Here is a 14,967-nt window from a genome sequence, read left to right on the forward strand (position 1 = left end):
GCTGGTTGGATGTAAGTCACAGCCATAGATCACAGAGAACCCAGAATGTTTGTAGGTACACTATACTACTTTACTGTAATGAGTGTGTGGTCAAGGCGTGCACTGTGCTCATGCTGAAGAGCATCTAGAGTTGTGAGATGTCCTGACACCAGACCAGATTCTTCTTTATCCTCCCTAGTGGATCTAGCCTAGTGGATCCCCTAGGTTTGTATAATGTTCAGGCATTTTAAAAGCTGACTACATGTACATATTGCATACATTCTCTCCAATAATAACTGCACTGAGCACATAGAAAATGAACAGATGCCTTCTCACCAGGAGTAAATGCCTCTTTCTGCTTTAGTACATGAAATTTAACTGATCAGTCGAGTTGCACAGAACATAGCACTAATGAGACCAAAGGGGTGGGTTTTATTTCCGTATTAAACTAGTTAACTTTACTCAGAGAGAGACTCTGTTCTCTGACCACAGATTGTATGCCCTTTACTGAAGAGAGAAAGTACCAAACTTCCAATTTTGTCTGTGGGGCTGCTATGCCAAATCCCTCTAGCCTCCATACACATGCCTGCCATTGATCATAGGAGAGACCGGTGTAAGAAAACATGGCTGACTCCAAGCAACATTCTGGGCATATGAAAAACACCTCAAAACAAAGCTCAGGACTGGCTTTCTCATATATGAAGACGAGTCTGTTTTTGTGAATACAGCCACACATGCTTTAGCAAGAGGAGCTATTTAAAACCATGCTGGGCATAAACCAGGGTATGAAAACATTAGCAGAGTTCTGCTAAGGCAGAGTGTTCAGATGGACTTGGGCACAAATGTCATTTTCAATGTTTTATTGATGCAAACATGCTGGGAAAACAGCCTGTCTTTTTCAATTAAGAACTATGAATTCAGCTTGGTGTTTAGGCTCAGTGAAGCTTCAGAATGCGTGGCTATGTCTTGAGAGAAGCTAGATGCAAGCTCAGCTGGAAGCCCCACTGCTAAAAGACTTAAAGAGGAGAAAACAAAATACGGTGATTATGTGCTGGTCTTCAGCTGTTTCATTTCACTGTAAACATCATTAAATGCTTTTGTTTTGGTCTTATAAATGAATCCAAAGGGGGAAAAATTGCACAATTCAAAAAAGGAAATGTTTTTCATGGAAAAAAAGTTTGTCGTTGTAGATTCTGTTAAATGGCCCCACATCCATCCCCTCCCCAGAGGGCTCAAGTGTCAAAGTCTATAATATATAGAGGTCATTACTAATTGTGCATTGCTTTCTTCCCTAACTGGCAAGTGGTGACATCCATGGAGATAATATACTTTCTGGGCAACCTTACTAAGACTAAAGATGAGAAAACTGGACATTTATATAACTGAAACAGAGACTGTTTAATTCTCAGAGGATTAGTAGTGGGTCACAGGGTATAGACCGGTATGTATCACTTACTAGCCTTGTATCCCAAAAAAGTGCTTTTTCATTTATATCAGAAAGGGTTTTAATTAGATGTTTTTTAAAATGAAGTGAATCCGGGAAAGGAAATGGTCATAATTGATTCTCACTTTATGCCTGGCTAGAATAGCTCTGTTTTAATTTTTGTCGCATTTTTCTAGAAAACAGTATCAGTGGACTATGCTTAATTTTTCTGAGGGAGTGTTTCTTACAAATGGGATGTGTTGTGTGTGTGTGTGTATATATATATATATATATATATATACACACATATATATACATACACATATATACATATATCATGTAGATTGTATAATAATGAGAGTTTTCTAAAGCAAACATGTGGCATTATTCCAAGACTCTCCTACATAGAAGGTGATGATTAAACACATGCATGTACACACAGACACTTTTTGCTGTTCCATTTTGGCAACACTTTCATATTTTTTTCTCAGTATTCAGTTTTCACATATATATCTTAATTTTTTTTCCATCATTCCAGCAGTGGCTAAATCTTAAGCCAACCCTTGAGTTTGCTTTCTTTCACTTTCGTTTGGCTGAGTCATTAACCTTTGGGTACAGACGGAATTCAAGTTGTGCTTACATCTCAGGCTCTACCTTATGAGTTCCCAGTAACTTATGAGGTTTCGGTAATAGTATTTAACTGTTATATCTCAAATAAGCTCTAGGCTGGGCATGTAAATTGTGTCACCTCAGTTATTGCTACCTCAAACAACAGCAACAATTTCAATAATTAACATTTTATAGCATTTTACTATCTCAAACTAGGATTTACATAGTACTTCTCATTTTATCCTGAGGCAGAGTAGTTGAAAGACAATCACTGAGCCAATTAACCACATAGACCTGATCTCGTAACCATTCTAACAAGAATAGTTCTAGGTATATTAATTCCAGGGCAATATGGTACTGTTTCTTCTGGGGACTACCAATTTGGAAAGGTCACGAGGGAAAATGGAATCTTCTCTGGACTCAGACCTGCACTGAAAGTCTCAAAGATTCTTTGAGGGGGAGAAACATAGTCCCTGGCGTCTTTGGTTCATTGATGCTGTGATGGGCATCTCAAACCCAAGTGCCCTTGTTTTGGCTTACCTTGGATTTCATGTCTGTAGATTTCTGTGTTTTCTAACTTGGATATTAGCACAGCATTTTTCTTTGCATGTATAGAGACCCATGATTGATAAGGAATATTAGGATTTTCAAAATAGAGATAATTTGATGCATCTGTTAATTTTTTCTTTGAGCAGGAATGGGTTGTTCAGTGAGCTATTACTGTGTTGCCAGCATTGAGGAAAAGGTATAAATTATATTTGCTCCCCACTTTCCCAGACACCTGGGTCCTGTGCTTCTAAACACTGCCGAAGTTTCTTTGGGTTTTGTTCTCCTAACTGCTACAGCAGAAGAATGCTTAGTGTGAATGTTAAAGGTACTTCATGACTTTCAGAGTAAAGTCCCAAATCCCTTAATTTTCAGCAGCCCATCTTTGAGAACAGTCCTCTAGGGATGGAACCTAGAATCAGGTATATACCACCAAAGAAGAACAATGTCTGGAAGGCTTTTGCACCCAAAGGGCAAAGCCAGGGGTTTAGCCCCTTGTGTCTGGATTGTGTTTTGACTGCCCCAACCTAACAGTAATGAGCTGGGTTAGGGTGGAGGTAAGAAGGAACGACAGGAATCTGCTTTCCAGATTATTATCAATCCTAGTATCACTCAACTTGCCTAAGTCTAGGTCACTTGGTTAATGAACTGGTTGAGCTGAATTTCCTTGTTGCCAGGTGATTGAATTACACATTCATTTATCATTTGAGTGCCCTTGAATTAATATGTCTCAGCTTGTCCCCAGTAATTCAGCTCTTATTGTCATGGCTTCCCAGAAAAGAAGGTGATGGAGAATTCTTTATCCTGCACTTTCTATTTACATATAGCACTTTTTTGGAATGTTATCTCTCTGTAGCTCTCAGAGTGCCTTGAGAGCAAGGAAGTGTTGTCATTCAGCATATTTTACTGCCTGATTTGTTCTTGAGGTGATTTGGTGCTGAGCTTAAATCCTTTAACCAATGCCTTTTCTTCCCGAATTTGCCTTATTTGGTAAAATTACCAACTTCTGGCAAGGCCAAGAATTTTGCCTTATGCGACTGCAGCAGACAGTCTCCAAGAAGAGTAACTGACCATTAGAGAGGTAGAGGTGCCAGAGATTCACGGTTTTTTTTTTGCATAGTTAGGGGTATCACTGGGTTTGAATCTCTTCCTCTCAGTTATTTCTGGGTTGAGTAGTGCTGGGGTTAATAGCTTCCTTCTCTTCCATGCTTCTTTGCATGACCATTTGTCATGACTTGGATATACCATTATGTTTACTTAAATATGTAGTCCTTTTGGGAATCATGTCCTAGAACTATACATTCTAGTCCCAAGCTCAACTAATTTGTTTCAAATCATACTCATTGTCTCTTACTTTATGATTTTAATTATTGATTATAAATTCATCAACTGAAAAGATGACTCTAGTTGCACTAATGTGGATCTAGTTTGGAGTTCACGACAACACTGACTTGGTTTGCCTCCCATGCTAATTGATACCACATGGAAACAACATACAGAAATTCAAAATAACAGCTATTTGCTTTTGTATACAAATACATCCAAACACGATGTAATGATTGCTTTATTTCTGGAAATACAAATCCTTTTGGATTTTATTAAACTTGTTTATTTGGTAGTTTATGACCTGAATATCATTTAACACGTTTGTTGTGTAAAACATGGATCGAAAGAACTTGATCTGTGCCTAATACAACTGCTATTACAAATTAACCATGAAAATATTCTGTAGGTTTCATACTATGCATATTCTGGTTTCAATCACAGGTATATTAAGATATTTACACTTCCAAAAGTATATCAGCAATGTGTAATTTTATTTCCTCTAGACTTTTAATGAAATTATGATTTAGTGACTGAACATCCTTTGCTTATCCTCTTACCTATCCCCCTGACTCACCTCTCATCTCACTAAATTTCCAAACACTCATTTCAATTATTCTCTTGGCAAAACAGGGTGTTCTCAATGGAGAATATTTTGTGACATTGCAAAGCAGTGTGCTGCTGGTCTCCAGAAATGGTAGCATGGACCAGATGTTCATAGAGTAATCGAAAATTCCATTTTATCAGAATAGCATTTGCTGTCAAAAACTTTTATCTTTACTTCAACAAAGAGGTTGATTAGATCCCCTTGGACCTGAAGTAGCATCTTTGAAGCTAGATATACTGTTTTGCAATTCATGTGGTTTGTTATCCCCTGGTTGCTCACATAGAATCTTTTAAAAATGTCTTCAGCCTCATGCATATATATACACGGTGAAATGTTTAATTACTTGAACAATGGAATGTATATGCATATAGCAAATCTATGTATGTGATGTTCAGCTGTTTTCATCTATCTCAGGTATACAGTATTCTAATGCCAGGTAGGAACAATCCATGAGTAGATATGTATCTTTCACCTGTTCATTCAAACAATAATTTTGAGTGCTCACTGTGTGCCTGTCTCTGGGAATTGAATGTGTCAGTTACTGTTATTATTGACTGTGAAAGTTCTCATCTCTTTAGCTTTGCTTATCATCTGGGGTTTACTGAATTGACCAAGGTCAGCTCAATGATGAAATGAATAACTCTTTATGATTTTAGAAATCATTATAAGAATAGAGCCTGGTACTATTAAAAACCTTATTAACGTTGTGTCAACAAGGTGAAAGAAACAATAAAAGACTTATAATCAAGATCTTATTTTAAATAAGAATATCATGAAAGACTCTTCCATGATGCCCTAATTTGAACAATGTCACAGAAGTAATCATTTTGTTTTTAAACCTATCAGCTCTGAGGCCGAACTTCTTGCTTACTTTTAGTTAATTTCATTATAATACAATAGGTTTAATCTCTGACATGTCCAGTTACCTTGTTGGTTTAGAGGCACTCAGTGGTACTCAATGCTCCGTCTTCCTTTTCCTCTGATGTCCAGGAACTTTTATCCAGTCTCAGTCTCAGCAGTGGCTGGGCATGTGGGAATACAGGGACAGGTGGGTGATTTGTTTATTTCAACTACATTGCTGCACCAGATAATTGGACTCCTTTCAAAGCGTTATTTACATTTTACTGGCAAGACAGTTGCTGGAATAAAAAGTTGTCCTTAACTAATGGAAACATCCATGCTGTTAGCAGTTGTTTGCTACCATTATTTTGGCATGGGCCTTTTGGTCAGAGAATTCTTTTAGGACAGTTGTCTTCATCTGCTTTGAAATAGAAACACCGTGCCCCCCACTTTTAAAAGAAAAATAAGATGTTTTCCTGATCCACTTGGAGCTTTTAGTTGTCTCATATTCAATGTCTATTTTAAAAATTGATTTTAATTACCTGTGGAAACAGACTCATTATTCATCAAGAAAATAGATGTCAGGGGCTTTCTTGACTAGTTGACACTAAGAATTTCTATATTTTTAAGCACTTAGAAAGCACTGGAGGATGGAAATTATATAAAGGGAGCACACTGGATAATTAAGAATTTTATTCTCTAGGAGTTTATGAACCAGTAGCACAAATAGTCTGGTATGGAATAGACCGCATAGGATCAGTGAAGAAATTAATCAAGATTATTTGAACTGGAAAGCAAAATACATTTCAAAGGACACTGATGTAATGGAATCCCTTTGGTGGAATAGTGGAAGGCAGGCCCTGATATAGTAAGCTAAATAAAATTAGACTGTATTTGGGTGATTTGCTAGGTGAAGGTTTGCCAATTGCTTTATGATAAAGCAAGCTCCATAGGCCATGATAAGTAGGGACACTGTCAATAGGATAACAAATGAGAAGCAAATCAAGTTGTTTTATAGGGCTAGATCATATGGGTTGCTTTTCATACTCAAAAAAGTCCATTGAAATGTCAAGATCCTCATCTTTTTTGGGTCTTTCTATTTAATGACATTTGTGTCCTATTATAAGGTGGTTAAGAACCAAAAACTCCATCAGGATGGGAAAACATAAATCTAAATTTGTCATTTACATATTTATGAAGTTGTTTTTCTGTTTGTTTTCCCTGAACCCCTTTATTATAAAATAAATATAGGGAATTGAGTCTAGTCATAATTTAAAAAGCAATTTCAAGAATACCAAAATCATTTGTCATTCCTTTACTGTATGGGCAAAATACTCGTGAGATGGTTTTCCTCTTTTATGGATACTTTTTGTCATCCAGAGTCATGTCTTAGCCTCGGGTATTTTTGGTCTCTGTCTTTACCAGATGGGTGATTGCCTGTTTACTTTGGGCCAAGGAAAGGCAATTTCACACATCTACTTTAGAATTGTGGCTTTCTGACAAGCAAGTCTTTTCAATTTCTTTTCCTCCATGGCTTATCCCCAGCAAATCCCCAAACGTGGAAAAATCAATGAGATCCAGACTGGAAAATGTTTGAGCTGGCCCTTAGAGCCATCATTAAAGTTGTTTTTTTAGAGACTTACACACAGCTCAAGGTGGGCAGACAAAGTCGATTCTTTTGCAACTGGGCAGAATGCAGTCCCATGAACCAGTTATTCTGCCATGCAGGGAGAATACAAACCAGTTATCTATCGTTGGGCCAAAGAGATGATCAGTGAGATAAGAGTCTCTAGAATTGTTTTGGAGCAAACCCTTTGGGGTTGAACATTTGTGTGCAAGTGACAAAGCCAGGAGGGTGTTGTGGGATTTTAGGTTTTGTGGTGAACCTTGAACTTTTTCACTCAAAAAAATGCAGGTCTAAGAATTGTCATTGGAGGAATTTGTGAGATGGTGTGTCACAGAAATAATTTGAAAGGCACGGACTCCAGAAGTGGCGAAAGGAGTTTATCAGAAAACAAGCTCTTTGTGGCTGCATTTATTAAAAGTTTTGTCTCATCGAGGTAGCCTCATGAGAGACATTTGTCTTGTGAGGAATCCTGGTAATCAGAAATAATAGTTCTACTTCATTATTCTTTGCAATAGTATAGACAACAAACTTGCAAGCTGTTAAATCTGAGATAATAGATACCATTTTATCATGTTATTTCTTTTATTTATTTATTTATTTATTTATTTATTTTTTTTTTTAAAAATTTTTTATTTTTTATAAACATATATTTTTATCCCCAGGGGTACAGGTCTGTGAATCACCAGGTTTACACACTTCACAGCACTCACCAAATCACATACCCTCCCCAATGTCCATAATCCCACCCCCTTCTCCCAAACCCCCTCCCCCCAGCAACCCTCAGTTTGTTTTGTGAGATTAAGAGTCACTTATGGTTTGTCTCCCTCCCAATCCCATCTTGTTTCATTTATTCTTCTCCTACCCACTTAAGCCCCCATGTTGCATCACCACTTCCTCATATCAGGGAGATCATATGATAGTTGTCTTTCTCTGCTTGACTTATTTCGCTAAGCATGATACGCTCTAGTTCCATCCATGTTGTCACAAATGGCAAGATTTCATTTCTTTTGATGGCTGCATATATTCCATTGTGTATATATACCACATCTTCTTGATCCATTCATCTGTTGTTGGACATCTAGGTTCTTTCCATAGTTTGGCTATTGTGGACATTGCTGCTATAAACATTCGGGTGCATGTGTCCCTTTGGATCACTACATTTGTATCTTTAGGGTAAATACCCAATAGTGCAATTGCTGGGTCATAGGGCAGTTCTATTTTCAACATTTTGAGGAACCTCCATGCTGTTTTCCAGAGTGGCTGCACCAGCTTGCATTCCCACCAACAGTGTAGGAGGGTTCCCCTTTCTCCGCATCCTCGCCAGCATCTGTCATTTCCTGACTTGTTGATTTTAGCCATTCTGACTGGTGTGAGGTGATATCTCATTGTGGTTTTGATTTGTATTTCCCTGATGCCGAGTGATATGGAGCACTTTTTCATGTGTCTGTTCGCCATCTGGATGTCTTCTTTGCAGAAATGTCTGTTCATGTCCTCTGCCCATTTCTTGATTGGATTATTTGTTCTTTGGGTGTTGAGTTTGCTAAGTTCTTTATAGATTCTGGACACTAGTCCTTTATCTGATATGTCGTTTGCAAATATCTTCTCCCATTCTGTCAGTTGTCTTTTGATTTTGTTAACTGTTTCCTTTGCTGTGCAAAAGCTTTTGATCTTGATGAAATCCCAATAGTTCATTTTTGCCCTTGCTTCCCTTGCCTTTTGCGTTGTTCCTAGGAAGATGTTGCTGCGGCAGAGGTCGAAGAGGTTGCTGCCCGTGTTCTCCTCAAGGATTTTGATGGATTCCTTTCGTACATTGAGGTCCTTCATCCATTTTGAGTCTATTTTTGTGTGTGGTGTAAGGAAATGGTCCAATTTCATTTGTCTGCATGTGGCTGTCCAATTTTCCCAGCACCATTTATTGAAAAGGCTGTCTTTTTTCCATTGGACATTCTTTCCTGCTTTGTCGAAGATTAGTTGACCATAGATTTGAGGGTCTATTTCTGGGCTCTCTATTCTGTTCCATTGATCTATGTGTCTGTTTTTGTGCCAGTACCATGCTGTCTTGATGATGACAGCTTTGTAATAGAGCTTGAAGTCCGGAATTGTGATGCCACCAACGTTGGCTTTCTTTTTCAATATCCCTTTGGCTATTCGAGGTCTTTTCTGGTTCCATATAAATTTTAGAATTATTTGTTCCATTTCTTTGAAAAAGATGGATGGTACTTTGATAGGATATTTATTTTTATTTATTTGAGAGAGAGTGTGTGCATGTGTGTGGAGGGAGGGGCAGAGGAAAAGAGCAGAGAGAATTTCAAGCAGGCTTCCCACTGACCAGATAGCCAGATGCTGGCTTGATGCAGGACTCCATGCAAGGCTAGATCTCACAACCCTGAGATCATAACCAGAACCAAAATCAAGAGTCAGTTGCTTAACCTACTAAGTAGGCTCAGGTGCCCCCTAAGTTAGTTCTTTTAAACCGTAGTAATAGCCACTTTAATGGCAAATGAGGCACTTCAGATTCCTGTTTTAGTTTAGCAAAAAGATTTTCAGTTTGGTGTAAGTTAGAACCTTAAACATACATTCATTCATCTTCTCCTATCCCAGTTAGCTAAGGCTTAGGTTCTTTCTAATTCATGGTCTAGTGCCTAGTGATGCAGGAGTGCCACTGTAACCTGCTTTAAATAAAAGCATAACTTGTTACCTTGCCCTTTTAAATAGATATCTGTAAACAAACACTGCTGTAATCACCTGGAGAAATTTGGTAGCCTTAGTTGATTCCAGCAAGGCAGCTTTCCATCCATGAGTTTTCAAATTTAAAGCCAGTGCCAGAGATGTTTTCCAATTTGTATGAGGCAGCTTTCTTCACTTCTAAGTTCATATAGACTCTCCTTTCTATCCTTAGCTTGGAGAATAATAGATTTTTGACTACTTGCTTTCTTTCCTCCTCTTGGAGTTTCCAACCTGCGTGAACAATAGGATATTCCCCCTTTTAATACATGGATAAGTGGGAAAAGAGGAATAGTATAGGTTCCAAGATATTTAGACTGGTCACACTGTTCCAAGGCATCAACATGTGCTGTTTTTAATCATTAAAGAGGCTTTCAGTTGTTCTGAGCATCCAAAAGAACGGTTTTGATTTTAATTTAATTTAAAAATCAGCTTATTGAAGAAGAAATGCCTTCAGAACGTAAGAGTCAGCTTGCCCACTGTTGATAAACCACAGCAAGTCAGATGCAGAAGTTGACCCACTATTCATATGCAAATATATACGATTTTAAACTTGGGGAACTATTATTTTTATCACTAACTAGAAAATCTAGTCCTTTTATTATTTTTTTAGTTTTTAATTCCAGTTAGTTAACATATGGTACTATGCTAAGTTTCAGGTTCAGCAGTTCCATACATGACCCTGTACTCATCAGGATGGACCACTCCTTAATTCCTATCTCCTATTTAACCCATTCCCCCACCCACCTCCCCTCTCCTAATGATTAGATTGTTCTCTGTAATTATAATTCTGGCTCTTTCTTTGACTCTCCCTCTCCCATTATTTTCCTTTGTTTATTTCTTCAATTCCACATATGAGTGAAATCATACAGTATTTGTCTTTCTCTGTCAGACTTACTTCGCCTAGCCGAATACTCTCCTGATCCATCCATATGGCAAGATTTCATTCTTTTTTATGGCTGAATAATAATCCCATGTGTGTGTATACTACCTCTTCTTTATATATTCACCAATCAGCGGACACTTGGGCTGCTTCTGTATCTTAGCTAATGCTACTATAAACATAGGGGTGCAGGTATCCCATTGAATTAGAATTTTTGTATTCTTTGGGTAAATAACCAATAGTGCAATTGCTGGAACATCAGGTGGTTTTGTTTTTGACTTTTTGAGGAACCTCAGTACTGTTTTCCAGAGTGGCTGCACCAGTTTGCATTCCTACCAATAGTAGTGCAAGAGGGTCCCATTCTCTCCACCCTTGCCAACACTTGTTGTTTCTTGTGTTTTTTATTTGAGTCATTCTGACATGTGTGATGTGATATTGCATTTAGTTTTGATTTGCATTTCCCTGATGATAAGTGATGCTGAGCATCTTTTCATGTGTCTCTTGGCAATCTGGATGTCTTCTTTGGAGAACTGTCTGTTCATATCTTCTGCCATTTTTAATTGGGTTGTTTTTGGGCTGTTGAGATTTTGTAAGTTTGAGAGACTGAGAGAGAGAGAGAGAGAGAGAGCAAGCACATGGGCAGGGGCAGAGGAAGAGGGAGAGAGAATCTTAAGCAGACTTTGGCTGAACATGGAACCCAACATGGGGCTTGATCTCACCTTGAGACCTGAGCAGAAACCAAGAGTCTGATGCAGAACAAACTGCACCACCCAGGTGCCCCTCATATTTAGGTCTTTAATCCATTTTGAATTTATTTCTGTGTATTGTATAAGACAATGGTCCAGTTTTCCTAACACCATTTGTTGAGGAGGCTGTCATTTTCCCACTGGATATTCTTTCCTTCCTTTTTGAAGATCAATTGACCATATAATTGTGGCGTTATTTCTGGATTTTTTATTTTTTTAATTTAAATTCAATTAACCAACATATAGTATGTCCTTAGTTTCAGATGTAGAGTTCAGTAAATCATCATTTGCATATAATACCCAGTGCTTATCACATCATGTGTCCTCCTTAATGCCCATCACTCAGTTATCCCATCCCTTCACCTACCTCCCCTCCAGCACCCCTCAGTTTGTTTCCTATAGTTAAGACTCTTCTAGATTTTCTGTTCTCTTCTATTGATCTATGTGTCTGTTTTGTGCCAATACCATACTGTTTTGATTACTGCGGCTTAGTAATAAAACTTATGGTCTGAAATTATGATGTCTCCAGCCTTGTTCTTCATTTTGAAGATTGCTTTTACTATGCAGGGTCTTTTGTAGTTCCACACAAATTTTGGGATTGTTTGTTCCAGTTTTGTGAAAAATGCTCTTGGTGTTTTTGGCAGGGATTACAGTAACCATGTAGATTGCTTTGGGCAGTATAGACATTTCAACAATATTTATTCTTCCAGTCCATGAGCATGGAATGTCTTTCCATATCTTTGTGTCTCCTTCAGTTTCTTTCATTAGTGTCTAATTTTCAGAGTATAGGTCTTTCATCTCTTTGGTTAGGTTTATTCCTTAGGTGTCTTATTATTTTGGTGCAATTGTAAATGGGATTGTTTTAAAATCTCTTTCTACTGCTTCATTATTGGTATATAGAAATGCTATAGATTTCTGTACATTGATTTTGTATCCTGTGACTTTGCTGAATTTGTTTATCAGTTCTAGCAGTTTTTGGTGGTCATTGGGTTTTCTATATATAATAGCATGTCCTCTGAAAATAGTGAAAATTTTACTTCTTCATTGCTGATTTAGGTGCCTTTTATTATTATTATTATTATTAGTTGTTGTTGTTGTTGTTGTCTGAGTGCTGTGGCATAGGACTTCCAGTACTTTGTTGAATAAAAGTAGTGAGAGTGGATACTTGTTGTTCTTATTCCTAGGAGAAAAACTCTTGTTTTTTCCCCATTAAGGATGATGTTAGCTGTGAGTTTTTAAGATAAGGCCTTTAATATGTTATGGTGTGTTCCTTCTAAACCTCTTTTGTTGAGGGTTTTTATCATGAATGGATGTTTTACTTTGTCAAATGCTTTTTCTGCATATATTGAAATGATCATATGGTTCTTATTCTTCCTCTTATTTATGTGATGTATGACTTTGATTTGTGAATATTGAACCACCCTTGCATCCCAGGAATAAATCCCATTTGATCATGGTGTATGATTTTTTTAATGTATTGTTGAATTCAGTTTGCTCATATTTTGTTGAGGATTTTTGCATCTATGTTCATCAGTGATATTGACCTGTATTTCTCCTTTTTCAGTGGTATCTTAATCTGGTTTTGGTATCAGAGTAATGCTGGCTTCCTAGAATGAATTTGGAAGTTTTCCTTCCTTTTCTATTTTTTCAAATTTGGTTGAGAAGAATAGGTATTTACTCTTCTTTAAATGTTTGGTAGAATTCACCTGTGAAGCCATCTGGTCCTGGACTTTTGTTTGTTGGGAGATTTTTGATTACTGACTCAGTATCTTTGCTGGTTATCTGTCTTTTCAATTTTTAAAATTTCCCTCTGTTTCAGTTTTGGTAGTTTATATCTTTCTAGGAATTTGTCCATTTCTTCTTGTTTTCCAATCTGCTGACATATTGTTTATCATAATATTCTCTTATGATTGTATTTCTGTGGTGTTGGTTGTTAGTTCTCTCTTACTTGTGATTTTGTTTGGGTCCTTTTGCTTTTTTTCTGGATATAGGTTTATCAATTTTATTTATGTTTTATTTATGTTTTCAAAGATCCATCTCCTGGTTTCATTGATCCATTCTATTGTTTGTTTAGATTCTTTTTAAAATATTTATTTATTTATTTTTGAGAGAGAGAGAGAGAGTGTGTGTGGATGGAGGAGCAGAGGGAAAGGGAGAGGGGAGAGAATCTCAAGCAGACTTCCTGTTGACCACAGAGCCCAATGCTGGGCTCGAGCTTATGACCCTGAGATCATGACCTTAGCTGAAATCAAGAGTTGGATGCTTAACCAACTGAGCCATACAGGCATCCCATGTTTTTATTTTTGTTTTGTTTTTTAGATTCTATATCATCTATTTCTGCTCTAATCTTTATTATTTCTTTCCTTCTGCTTGTTTAAGGTTTTATTTGTTCTTCTTTTCCTAGATACTTTAAGTGCAAGGTTAGGGTGTTTATTTGAAATTTTTCTTGAGTTAGGCCTGTATTGCTATAAACTTCCCCCTTAGAACTGTTTTTCTTAGAACTGCATCCCAGAGGTTTTGGACTATTGTGTTTTCATTTTTGTTTCCATGAACTTTTTAATTTCTTCTTTGATTTCCTGTTTGACCCATTCATTTTTTAGTAGCATGTTGTTTGGTTAAACAAGCATGTATTTGTGGTCTTTACAGATTTTTTTTCTTGTGTTGACTTGTAGTTTCATAGCATCGTGGTCAGAAAATATGTACTATCATGATTTCAATTTTCTTGAATTTGTTGAGGTTTGTTTTGTGGGCTAATATGTAATCTTTTTTAAAGACTATTGCATATTCAGTGCACTTGAAAAGATTGTGTATTCTGCTGTTTTAAGATGCAGTGTTCTGAATATATAAGTTAAACGCATGTATTCCAGTGTGTCATTCAAAGCCATTGTTTCCTGTTGATATTCTGTTTAGATGATCTGTCCATTGATTTTGGTGGAGTGTTAAAGTCCCCTAGTATTATTGTGTTATTATCAGTTAGTTTTTTTTTTTATGTTTGTTATTAACTGTTTTATGTATTTAAATGCTCCTAAGTTGGGTGCATAAATATTTACAATTGTTATATCTCCCTGTTGGATTGTTCCCTTTGTTATTATGTTGTTTTCTTTGGCTCTTGTTACAGTCTTTGTTTAAAGTCTATTTTGTTAGTTAGAAGTTTTGCTACTCCAGCTTTCTTTTCACCTGCATTTGCATGTTAAATGTTTCTCTATCCCATTACTTTTAATCTGCAGATGTCTTTAGATGTAAAATAGATCTCTTTCAAAGCATGAGAGACTGTGGACTCTGAGAAACATACTGAGGGTTTTAGAAGGGAGAGGCATAGGGGGATGGGTGAGCCTGGTGGTAGGTATTATGGAGGGCACTTATTGCATGGATCAATGGGTGTGGTACATAAACAATGAATCTTGGAACACTGAAAAAAAATAAAGTAGTATTTAATGGAGTAATACTTGGGTATAAAAAAATAAAAAATAAAATGGGTCTCTTGTAGGCAGCATATAGAGTCTTTTTTTTAATCCATTCTGATATCCTGTGTCTTTTTTTCTTTCTCCAGATTTTTATTTAAATTTGGTTAACATAGAATGTAGTATTAGTTGCAGATGTAGAATTTAGTGATTCATTAGTTACATACAATACCCTATGTGCATCACAACAAGTGCCCTG

The 14,967-nt window shown here is 36.9% G+C and overlaps 1 protein-coding gene across 2 annotated transcripts in view; it reads left to right on the forward strand.

Moving 5' to 3' along the window:
• Positions 1–14,967, forward strand: part of PCDH19 (protocadherin 19) — a 130,037-nt gene that overhangs the window by 68,612 nt on the left and 46,458 nt on the right. The gene's annotated exons all lie outside the window — the stretch shown is intronic.

The sequence above is a fragment of the Mustela nigripes genome, chromosome X (genome assembly GCF_022355385.1).
Source record: "Mustela nigripes isolate SB6536 chromosome X, MUSNIG.SB6536, whole genome shotgun sequence".
Taxonomy (NCBI): domain Eukaryota; kingdom Metazoa; phylum Chordata; class Mammalia; order Carnivora; family Mustelidae; genus Mustela; species Mustela nigripes.